Below are 12,365 nucleotides of genomic sequence, written 5' to 3' on the forward strand. Positions count from 1 at the left end.
TGTTGAAGTCAATGGTAAAATTCACTTTGACTTCAATAGTACCAAAGTTCACTCTCTGAGGTACTTAACTTATTTTTAAGAGGAGAAGATATGTCATGCTTTCTGCCTTTGTAGCTTTAGATAGACCAACTCTATTAAGGAGCTGGGCAATGATGTAATAAATACAATGACCTTCCAGACAATATTTTTTGTTACATTACAAGTGCTTTGTATATTGCAAAGTGAACTATAACAGATGTTATAACAAGCTAGTTATGCTTCTGGCATCATATATAAACTAGTATTTTATTTATTTTAAACTCATCCCCCTTAGACCTGCTGCATACATTGGCTAGTCTCTGGGTATGAATGAAAATGTGGGGTGCTTGTTGTAGGCTGATTTGAGAAGGAATTGATCTGTTTTATCATTGCATTTTAATGGCTAAAAATAATTTAAGAACAGGAATGTGCTGTTCTGAATAGAGATGGGCCAGAGCTGCGTATGGGCCAGAGTTGAGATTTCCTTCCCACCCCCCAAATTTGGGGGTGTTCACCTCAAGGTTGTTTTTTTTTCCCCCAGAACTGGGTGTCTTGTTCAGGCCTATACAGTGGATGCACCTGAAAAGTTAATTTTGGTTCCAATGATATGCTCTGTACTTAGAATGGGGAAAAACCCAGTGTATTCCCATCACCTAAATTAGGTTTCAAGCTATTTGTCTCATCTCCTGGGGCTGGGCACGGGGGCATTACCTCACATTTAGGCATTCAGAAATTCCTAAGCATTCAGAAATTCCTTCACACTGAATGGTTTTAGTAGAGAGAGAAGGCAAAGAAACATTCATGGATCTGGCCCATGATGGAATGTTGCAAGGCTTTGGAGAGGATGGTTCCATTTAACCCTAAATAAATATGGTACCTAAAACACCACTATTTACAAAAACTAGGCACATACTTTGACACAACTTTAGAAAAACAGTCTAGGACATGCTGGAGCAAATTCATCCTTGTTGTAACACATTGTGTGCATCTTCAGGCCAGCAGAGGGGTTAAACAGTGGATCACGGCTAGCACTGTGCCTCATACATCTAGCTATCCTCGTACGTCTTGTATTGAATTCACTTCATCACATGTATTTTTAACTGAGAATAAATATGACATTGAAGTTTTAATGATACTCAGGAGTAATGTCTCCTGTTAGGAAAGGCACGTGGAATCTTAAAGATATAGCACTGAACTGGCTCTAAACAGAGTATGAAAAGTAACCTTTAGGGGAGCACAGTATTCGCCTATATCTTCCACTAGGGACTCTGCTGAGGTCATAAACAATGAGAGAGGAACTTGCACAGCATAGTTTTAGGAATTACTAAATTAAAATTACAGCTTAATAATAGTCCATCTGGGGATAGTTTATTTTATATGTATGATATATAGCTTTCTACCAAATCAAATCAAATGAAAGCTTTTTTGGAAAGTTTTGAAACTTGCCTCTGCTCTTTGGACATCCAGTTTGTTATCACCTAGTAATTTAAAGGAAGCAACATATTTCAAGCTGTTCATATATCATACTAATGGTTTACTAGCTTCTTTCTTTCTAAATTAGTTTTCAAGGTCATGGTATTTTTATAACTGTGCCTTATTACAGCAAAAGGGCCCTGTAAAGACACTGACATTGTTAAAACTATGAGATTATCCCCTGCTTAACAGGGTGAAGGAGCTAAAGGATTACCAGTGAACAGCCATGTGGAGTTGTTCACATTCTATGCCAATATGGGGAATGTCTGTCCATACAGCGGAGAATGGTATTGCACTTTGAGTATTTTCTGTCCTGGTGCATTTTTTGTAAATGGCTTTGCTGACAACGTAGCTTCCATAACTATCCAGAATAATTATGATTTATTTGTTCATTTCCAAAAAGAAGCAAGTTTGGTGGTGGTGGGGATGTTTTTCAAAGCTACTTAGTTGTTGTATGTGTTTATGGATTGCCATCTGGAATGTCCACTTCTGTTACACAGTAACCCTTTAAAGTAATATGTCACTGGTCTTCATGTTTTCTCCTTCGCCATATGAAGATCCTCTTAATAAGGCACCATACCCAATATAAGTGGGAGTTTGTAGGCTTCTTTAAGAGAAACAGACAAGATTACTACTTAAAATGTATCTATTTTTGGTCCCAAGGGTGGAGACAACCCACAGCATACAGAAGGTATAAACTCCCTTGGGTTAATATAGGCATATGTTGTGCCCTTGTAATGAGCACATTGTCAAAAATCAAAGAAAATGTATTTATGCTTTACAAGACAAAAGTAGGATGAGTTTCCATTGCATTTTAATTTTGCATTTACCACTTTAAAAAGGTCAAGAAATATTTCCAGGTGTCACCTGAGTGAGGTGATTCTGCAACTTTGTAATGGAGCACAAGAGCAATTAAATGTAGGGCCGTATTCAGTACTGCTTATTCATTATTCAGGCAAAACTCCCTGAGGTTTCTGTGGGAGTTTTGCCTAAACAATGGCTGCTAAATAAAACCCCTCAATAAAGAAGTGCTGCAAATGCTTATATCACACAGTTGGTTCCAGGAACATGAAAGCTTCCACTAAAGACATCTGCAGATTTTGTAAATTCCATAAGCTGGATAGCTGAGGAATAAGAGGTTTACAAGCCAAAGGCCTCCAAATATTTGACTGGAAAAAAACAACAACAACAAAAAAAAACATTGATGCACTATTTAACTGTACAATTAAAATCACAACAGCAGCCTTAATTTAGACATGTTGCACAAATAAGGCAAAATTCTATTTAGTCACCTCAGGGTAATTGTGGAGTTTGACTGCACTGACTTCAGTGGAGTTTCTCCAGAATTGTATGAAGCTGGCTGAGTTCTGCTGATGTTCTACTTGTTGATCTTTGTTGGTTGTTACTGTGTAGGTTAACACTTTTGCTTTTATGTTGCATTTCCAGACATCTTCCTTTTTTTAACTTAGCAACTGTAATATTGCATTAATGAACTGTAGGTTTGCTTTCTTTCTCTCTCTCTCTCTCTCTTTCTAACATTACACACAAACATACATTAAAAGAATGTTATATTTGCAAAGCCAAGCCCTAAAAAGTGTAGAAAATTCCAGAATTTAGGTTGCCTGTGCAAACTGAATTCAGCTCCCTCGTGCATATGAATTATGAACATGATCACATACTATTATTTTCCAGAAGACACTTACCTCATTCAGTGCACAGGATGGATCTGCTCTGTGGCTGAATCAGAGAGATGTATAGTAAAGCGGGCTATTGTCTGTAAGACATCTGCCTCATTTGTTGCAGAATTTGGAATGTGTGTAATGAATGAAGCATGAAATAAATGAATGGCTGGTGCTAGTCAGTAACTTATTTTCTTCTCATTGTTCACTGTGTGGCTCCAAGCCATATTTACTTCACACTATTTGCACTCTGCTCAGAATACTGAATGATGATTATTATTACCCTAGCAGCTAGGAGCTCTAGTCATGGCTATGGTGCTCTTCCCTATAATATCTGAGTGATTCACAAACTTTAATGCATTTATTTTGAGAACACCTCTGGGAAGTAAGGTGGTATTACAAATCCCATTGTACAGATGGGGAATTGAAGTGATCAAAAGTGTCCGCTAACTTTGGATTTCCAATTTGAGAAGCCTAGGGGCTGATTTTCAGAGTATTTAGCACTTTATACGTTCAAAGCACTGTTCCCACTGACTTCAGTTGTAGCTGTGAGTGCTCAGCATGCCTACAAATCAAACCCCAGGATCTCTGAAAGTGAGGAACACACAGTTAATGGCCACTTGTGAAGTTTGCTTTAAGTGACTTGCCCAGGATCACATAGGAATTCAGTAGCAGAGGCAAGGATAGACTTGGGTTCTCCATGGTCAGCATTCAAGTGCCTTAACCATGAGGTTGTATTTCACATTCTGTATGGGATTGTTCTGAGATGGCATAGACCCTTTGTCCCTGTCCCCTCTAGGCTGTTGCTGTTCCAGTCTTCCCCACATACTATCTCACCCCACATACTATCCTGGGTCTTCATCCCTGTCCCAATCTCCGTGCCTAGTCTTTGCCTTGGAGCTCAGTTCCAGTCTTTGCCTTGGAGCTCTCCATATCATTCCTAGTCTTTCTCTGACTCTTCCCTCCCCCTTGGCTCCTCATTCCAGTCTCCTGCCTCTTCTTTCTGTCCTCTTCCCACACCAGTTTCTTGCCCCTCTACATTCAGATCAGGGTGCTTCCTCCTCCAGGTCACCTGGGTGCATTCAGGAGGAGCATGAGAGAAAAGGAGAGAAAATATCTGTGTGTGGGGTGTGTGTGTGTGTTCTGCTGCCCAGGGCCATAGCAGTGAGGAGCAAAGAAACGTCCAATTCAGATCAAATCTTCAGAAAATTTACTTACCAAACTCTAACAAGTCTCTTCTGAGCATGTGTAAACTGATTTTTGTTCAAATTCGCCCAATTTTGGTATCTTTTAGTAGGACGTCCCTGTTACCAGAGTGACTTCCTGCCAGCTTACAAGTTCCTGCTTCAAAGCAGGTGGGCACTACAGCTTATCAACTAAGGGTAGGTCTATACTCACCGTCCGGGTCGACGCGGTGAGTTCGACTTCTCGGAGTTTGAACTATCGCATCTAATCAAGACGCGATAGTTCGAACTCCCCGCGCGCTCTGGTCGACTCCGGAACCCCACCACTGCGAACGGCGATGGCGGAGTCGACCTTGGAGCCGCAGAGTTCAACCCCGCCGCGTCTGGACGGGTAAGTCAGTCGAACTAGGGTACTTCGAGTTCAGCTACGCTATTCGCGTAGCTGAACTTGCGTACCCTAGTTCGACCCCGCCTCCCTTAGTGTAGACCAGGCCGAAATGGTTGTAAGAATTTTTTAATATGGGAAACAGCGTTTTCCCCCGCCCTCCCCCCCCTTGGTCTCATTCTTGGAAACGGCTGAAATGTTTATAATGTATCCAAAAAAGATCAGCCTGAGAGAGAGCTCCAGTATGTAAAATTTCACAACAAATACTTTATTTTGGCAAAACAATAAGCAACCAAAACCAGGGTCTTATAATGAAGGGGGTTGGGCAACTTTACTGCATGTGGTTCTGCCTGTGTTGCCTATCATTTGTGGTAGAATAGACAGCTATTTAACCAGCTACCAATAAAGTGTGGAAAAGTAAGCAGTGTGTTAAAGAAAATCAAACCCTGTTTGCCTTGGCTAGTCACAAGGGACATACAGTTTGTGAGGTGTGAAATGCCTTGGCCCCAGGACTGTAAATTATGATAGCACAGGAAGGTTTCAAGGCCAGTGGAACTGAAGGGTTTCTTTCTTTCTGCCTTTCTTGGACCCTGGATCAAATCATTTTGTCATTTTTGTTTATCAATCCATCAATCCAAAAGATGGCTAGAGGGTAAAATTTTGTCACAGCTTCCATTATTTTGTGTTCTATGTTTTTGAGAAAATAAGCTTATACTATGTAATTCTTTAGCTTCCTTGGCTGCTGCACATCCTTTCTGGTCAAGGAATACAATGGCAGATGCAATCGGGATCAATGTTGAATGGAAAAGGAACATAGATATTCCACCTCTGAAATGGAAACCTTGAAACCACATGTATTCATATTGTTCTGAATTTAGAATAAACATGCATCAGTTGAGAGCAGCGAGAGCTGCTGTGTGCTGAGCAGTTGTGCAAATCAAACTACTTCATTTATATTCCTAAGTAGGAACTGAGCTCATTGGAAACCCAGCCACAATTGTGGGTACGCAGACTTGCCATGTGTCATGCATCTACTATGGCACTCACATACTCTCTGCCTTACTGAGATGTCTCTCTTCAACTGGGCTACACGAATTGCTGCTTCTGGCTACTGGACCACAGTAGCATCTACTTTCTTCTTGTTGCTCCTCCTACTGGATCCCTGTGGAAGGATCAGCAGAGAGGAGGTGGAGGCGGCAGCAGCCAAAGGGCAAAGGAAGGGGTCCAGTACTGGTGCCTGGCTCATTTTGCTTCCCTTTGGCCACCCATCCCTCCCCAACACAAGATTTTCCCACCAGCTCTCTCCAGCCCTGTAGTTTTATTCCTCTAGCTTCCCCCAAAGCCTTTCTTTCCTCAGTTTACACACCAAATACCCAGCCCTCACCTTTCACCCCAAACAGCCCTCCAGCTATACATGCCCAATTTTCCTCCTACTTCCCCATCCAGGCCCCTGCTTCCCACCCAGCACCCACCTAAGCCAGAATCCCCTAGACACCTGTCAGAAATTCCAGAGTCCCTCCATCATCCTCACATCTAGCCAGTGCCCCGGATACCTTCCAGCATTTGCCCACCTACCTACCTCCCAAACATGCTAACACTGTGCATCACCCACTCATCTGCACAGCTCAGACACCCTCTGGTACTCACCCACTTGTGTAACGTAATAGTTTTCCACCTTTTCTAGCTGAACCTGCCAAGTTTCTACAGCTCCATATCCTGCCCTTAAACCTGCTTGGGGACAGGGTGTGTCAAGCCACTAGCTGAAGTTTATGGGCATATGCAAATTATTGGCAAATATGCCAATTAGCTCAATATATAACTTATATAGACTGTCAGACATGGAGCTCAACAAAACTCAGCAGCTGAGCACTTTTCAAAATGTGTTCCTAAATCTTAAGCAGTTAATATGCTGGAATTCACTAATGACACTTAAAATAAAATAAACTCAATTCAGTTGAAAGCACGGAAAAAAGATGTGGAAGAGGGAAGAGGAGAAGAGAAAAATATAAAAAACAAGAGTTTAAATTCATCGCTAGTATAATTCTGTAGTAGCAAAAGAATGAATTTGGCCTGAGGGCTGCATTTGCACCAGGGACAAACTGACCCTATATTTCCTGTCTCTGACAGTAATAACTATATTGTTTTAGTTTCACATTTACTAATTATTTTCATAAGGGAGTGGTGGTTATCAGTTGAATGTCACTGATGCACATACTCTAATGAGACAACCTGCAGGATGTTTAATTTTGAACATATTACCTTCTTTGGATGTTGTTTTAACAGATGTCCCGTTACGATAACAGAGAAATTAAATTAGTTTTCCATTCAAAGCATCTGGTTAACTTTGTAGGTAAATGCCTTTGAGCACTAAATCTGACCAGGGTTTTTGGATAAATAGCTATCAGAATGTTTTAAGTAAATGACTTTACTTTTTCACTTCTGTTACTTAGAGCAGATTTGACATGCTTGATCATTTATCTAACAGATGAAAATTGAAAATATGCTGGCAACCAGCAGTGTTAGGTTATTTTGAGGGTAGTTTCATGGGTCGATACTATTAAGCATGCTTATGGTTCCAGTTAAATTAGTTTGTAGCAATTTTTTAACCTCAAGATCTCAACCAGTGAGAAGGGAACTGATTACAAAATATAACTGTTTTTCTGTAGATTCAGTATATGGTTGAAAGCATTTATAAAAACTTGCATTTTTTCTTCTTCATAGGACTGGTAATGCACATGGCAATAGGAAGTGATTCAAAGGTGCAAAAAATACAAAATATGATTGTACAAACTCTGACCGGCATAGAATGTGGCCACATTATTGTAATCATAGTTTATATTTTATGCTAAGATTTAATGTAAACATGCGTGTGTGTAACACACACACTCTCCCCATTAATCCCTTTACTACAATAATTATAGTTCTAAGTGCAGGAAAACACATAGATAGCATTTTAAGGGGAAATTGCGGTGATTAATTGTAATAACAAAGCGGTAATTACCATCTAATATGTGTATTAATCTAGGGTCATGTTTAAAAATGATCCAGTTTGTAGTGTATTGGAAATTGTTACAACTGTGTTACAATTACAAGCTATCACTCTAAATTGTAAGGGGTTTCCTGATCCTGCTCGCAGGCTAGGGAGTTCTGAGGAAAGGCATGTGATCTGGGTCCTCTGTGGAGTCTCCGCAAAGGGGAGCAAGATGGGTTGAGTTGTGCGCTTCTGCCATAGGGAGCAGCCTACTATGTCTCTCATTTTTCAAGCTATACCTCACAGCAGCACACTATATAATATGTATGCACGTACATTTGATAATATGTATATACAAACAATGCATCGTAATGGAGATTTCTGCGGGTCTTTTCAAACACTCCACTCTAGACACTGCAGCAAAAGAGCAGTTTTTAGATGTCACATTATTTATTTATTATATTACAGTATCACATGAAGGTCCCAATCAGGTATCGGGGCTCTGTTGGGCTAGTGCTCTATGAACACACAGTAACAAAAATACTCCTTGCCCCAGACAGTTCACAATCTTAGCATATGACGAGACAGAACAGGAGGAGGGAACAAACAAATGGGAAATGCAGGAGAGGAAGGAGGACGGGGCAGGAAGATGACTCTGAAAACATCTTCAGAACTATGATGTCTTTTAATGAACTGCCATTTACCTCCACGCTTACCAGCAGGAAATCCAATCTGATAAGACAGAAAATGCAGTTCAAAGTTTCGATAGGGAAAGTTCTATTATTGATTTTATATAATTATATTTTAAAGAACATTTTGTTACCTCACAACAGTGATGAAAATACATTCCACTTTTCCACTGCAAATGAGTTGTATTTCTCTTGTCTCAAATTCAAGTCATCAGACTGTCATGATGGCCTCTTCTTGTTTGATTAGTCTTTTTGCTTACATTTAAGATGCTTTCATATTGGCCTTAGTGATTTACTGTTCTTTCTAGCGATGGATGAAATTACTGTAATACACTTTTTTTCACATTTCCCTTTTCTTTGAATGTAAATGAAGAATTATGCTTCCAATTACAACATACCAAAGAAATCACTTTATAATGCATGTGGAGTTGAGGATGGGAGAGACTTTTAAACAACATTGAGCCAATATACCTTCTTAGGAGGTTGATACTGAGAGGATTGCCCGAAGGAAACAGATTCTGAGCTCCCATATACTAAATAATCCAGGAGTTACTACAACATGAAGCTGATGTGAGATCAAAATTACACCTATTCTGTGGAGTATTTTGCCAGAAACACCATTTCAGTTATAAAAAAAACCAATCTACTTAGCACTGGGATTCTCCAGGGTGGAGATAAAGCGAGTATTCAGGCTTACTTTTTCACTGCTCTTACCTTGGTGTTGCCCAGTGCAAGTCAGTCCCTCAGAATAGTTCAAGCAGCTTGAGGGGCCAAAAATGCAGCCAAGGATCAATACAGCCTCATCCTGACCATGCTTTTCTCTCCTGCTACACAGTGGCAGTAGAGAGGCATTGTAGTGTAAGAGTTCCTATGTCTGCTCTACGCCACAAGAGTTTTGCAATGCTTTACACTGGGATGAACCTCCTTAGGACCAGTTATACGGGCAGTAAGGCCAAATTACACTGGCAGTGTCATGCAAAGCAGCTGCATGGCATAAGAATTTTAGGTTCATGACCTATAACTACTACTACTACTAGACTGCTTAATACAATACAAATATTAATATAGGTTATTTTCTTGTAGCTTGTCAATAAGAGCACTGTATTAGTTTCTAATGCTACTATTAAAAGACAGCAGTCTATGGTATATTCCTATGTGAATTAATTCACTTTAGCATGTAGGATTCCTGAGAAACTTGGTAATGCTTTTTTATTAATTGTTTCTGATAAACAAGGCAAATTTCATCCCTAATTTATCTCCATCGACTTCAGCATTATGCCAAATTGAATCTGGTGCACTCAGTGTTTTGTGCTGGTGTTCCCACATACATATGATGAAACACTGTTGAAAGGACTATATGTGAACTCTTTCTAAAAATCCACTAAACCCCACAATTACCTTTGTGGATTTATTTCCTCAGTCCAGGCTGAGCCTAGCGCTAGTGCTTCAAAACCTGATGCTGCTATTTCAATTATCTTAATTTTAAGGGGCATCCTATCTATTTTGGAGTAGACTGCAGTACTACTCCAGACTAATATCCCACTTATCAGACTACCACAAACACTTGTTTGGAAAGAAATTGGCTTCTGTATTTGAAGGGTTGGACCGGCTTGATTAAGTAACCTTATGAATTGAACAACAGTGTGGTTTATTGTGGGTTTCATTCTAAAAGCCTAGTCTTCAGCAGGCAATAGCATAACTCGGGCTATTTTTTCTTTTGAAAACACTACTTTCTTTTACTCTAGAATAGTTGGCTAATTAAGCAAAATGTAACCTGCTTGGTCTGACAGTCTCAGTGATACTTTCAAATGACCAATGAGGCCATTTTAAAGAAAAGACTAGAAAAACTCCTATTTATATATTAGAGGGTTGATACATGTTCAGCCAATCCAGTATTTCTGAAGGAGTGCCCTCTTTTTCACATACTTCATACTTTAATGTCTTTGGTGGTGTTTGTAGCTAGAAAGTGAGTTCCATTTGTTCTCAGTGTACTGCATCATTAAAGTTAGAGGCATCTCCCTGCCTCATTCAGGGGATGCCGTTTTGTGTGTCAGTTCAGTCCTCTCTGTGAAAGGAACTTTAAATATGTAGTTTCTCTGTTTTACTTGCTTTGAAATAAATAGTTTAAATTGACAAATATATATTGCATTTGATGTATTAGAAAACATAACAATGTACATGTTTTTTTTCATGTTGTTCGTCTTAACTGCCATTATCCATTGTAGCCACATGTGCCGGGGTGTAGGGGGCCTAATTCCAGGTCCGAGGGAGGTTTCTATCACAGCTTGGGATTCCCAGCCATTCACTGGGCCAGAGAGAGAGAGTGAGAGTAACTCAGTAGTGGGCATGCTTGTGGACATGGAAGAACCGAGTTCCAGTCCCTCCCTCTTTCAGGCTGAGTGGTGTTTTGAACACTGGACTACAGAGTATAAGGGCAGTGCTGCCCACTGGTGGATTTTTAGGCATCTAGTGGACATCATCAGAGGAAGCTTTGCCACCTACAGTATTAGGTGGCAGCTAAGCAGGAGTTTCCAAGATATACATTTTGGATTTAGGTGCCCAAAGTGACAATTAGGTGCTTAAATTCCTTTGGTAGTATGAGAGTTTATATCCTATCAACATTTTTCATGTGAACTAATATAACTGCATCCTTGTAAATGGCTAATCCTTTTTCTTTAACGTTAACTTTTTAGCCTCTGTAACATCTTGTAGCTATGAGTTCTATATCATAAAAATATTGTAAGAATAAAAAAAAATCTTTTTTATCAATTATACATTTGTTGTCCTTCAATTTCATTAGGTATGCCCTTGTTCTTGTATTATACGTTACTGTCCTTATGCTATAATTCGTTATTCTGTGTATCTATATCATGTCCCTGCTTATTTCCATTATCTCCAAACTAAACAGTCCCTGTTATGCTCACTGGTATTCTTTATTAACCAAAAGCTGATTGAGTTTCTTTCTTTCTTTCTTTCTTTCTTTCTTTCTTTCTTTCTTTCTTTCTTTCTTTCTTTGGAGTGTCATGCTAGAAAATGTTAGTATCACATCACTGATTTCAACCCAAAGTAAGAACATATGATGTATATCTATTCATATGATATTAGCCGCTTTTTTGGGGGTGGGTGGGAGGGAGTTATACTGTACATTTTTATGGCTAAGGTGGTTAAAGGGAATCAAAGCACTAGCTTGTATATAAAATTACAATTTTAGTTATGCTGTCTGCCTTCTTGAGTTTTAATTTTTAATAAAGGAAATTTTTATGAGATTTGATATAATCAGGCAGCTGTTTACAACAAAGGTTAGGGGAGTGCTCACTAACTGACTATGATACTATATAATTTGTGTTCATTAGCACATGTAACCTGCTATAGGAATGAGAATATGAGAATTGCATGACCCTTGGGTTTTCACACACAGAGATAGTGTAAAGGATGAGTGTGAAGTAATTGGGACTTGTTTCAAGTAACATTTCCTTTCCATAGAGTGGAATCAAGCACTCATAACAGGTTATTGAGATTTAATTGTAATATTACACTTTTGCAAGGCACCTTGAAGAGACTGCAGTTCATATCCCAATTTAGGTCTCAAAGTGGGAATGAATGGGGTGGTCTCCAGCTTATCCATAGGGGACAGCATGACTCTGCTGAGCAGATATTATCTCCCTATTGAAATAGTCACTCAGGACTGAAGTTCACTAGCAGAATTTATGTGGGAAATTTGCTCTATTCCCTGCACCCCTGCTTTAGTCACTGCTGTCAGTCCTTTTTACAAGCACTAAGATTCATCCAGTAACAAGAATTTATATAAAGCCTTACCGCTAACTGTTTTTTCCAATGCACTGGTATTTTAACATAGACATCATTATGTGCTGTATAAAATGATAATTCCCTGTTGTCCACTGACATTGTAAAAAGCATCTGCTTTTATGCTTGTAAATATCAAATAGTGATTCCTGCATACAGGAA

The 12,365-nt window shown here is 39.4% G+C and overlaps 1 protein-coding gene across 2 annotated transcripts in view; it reads left to right on the forward strand.

The window, feature by feature from the left end:
- The window catches only part of NKAIN2 (sodium/potassium transporting ATPase interacting 2), an 819,309-nt gene that overhangs the window by 435,216 nt on the left and 371,728 nt on the right, over positions 1 to 12,365 (forward strand). The gene's annotated exons all lie outside the window — the stretch shown is intronic.

The sequence above is a fragment of the Mauremys mutica genome, chromosome 3 (genome assembly GCF_020497125.1).
Source record: "Mauremys mutica isolate MM-2020 ecotype Southern chromosome 3, ASM2049712v1, whole genome shotgun sequence".
Taxonomy (NCBI): Eukaryota; Metazoa; Chordata; order Testudines; family Geoemydidae; genus Mauremys; species Mauremys mutica.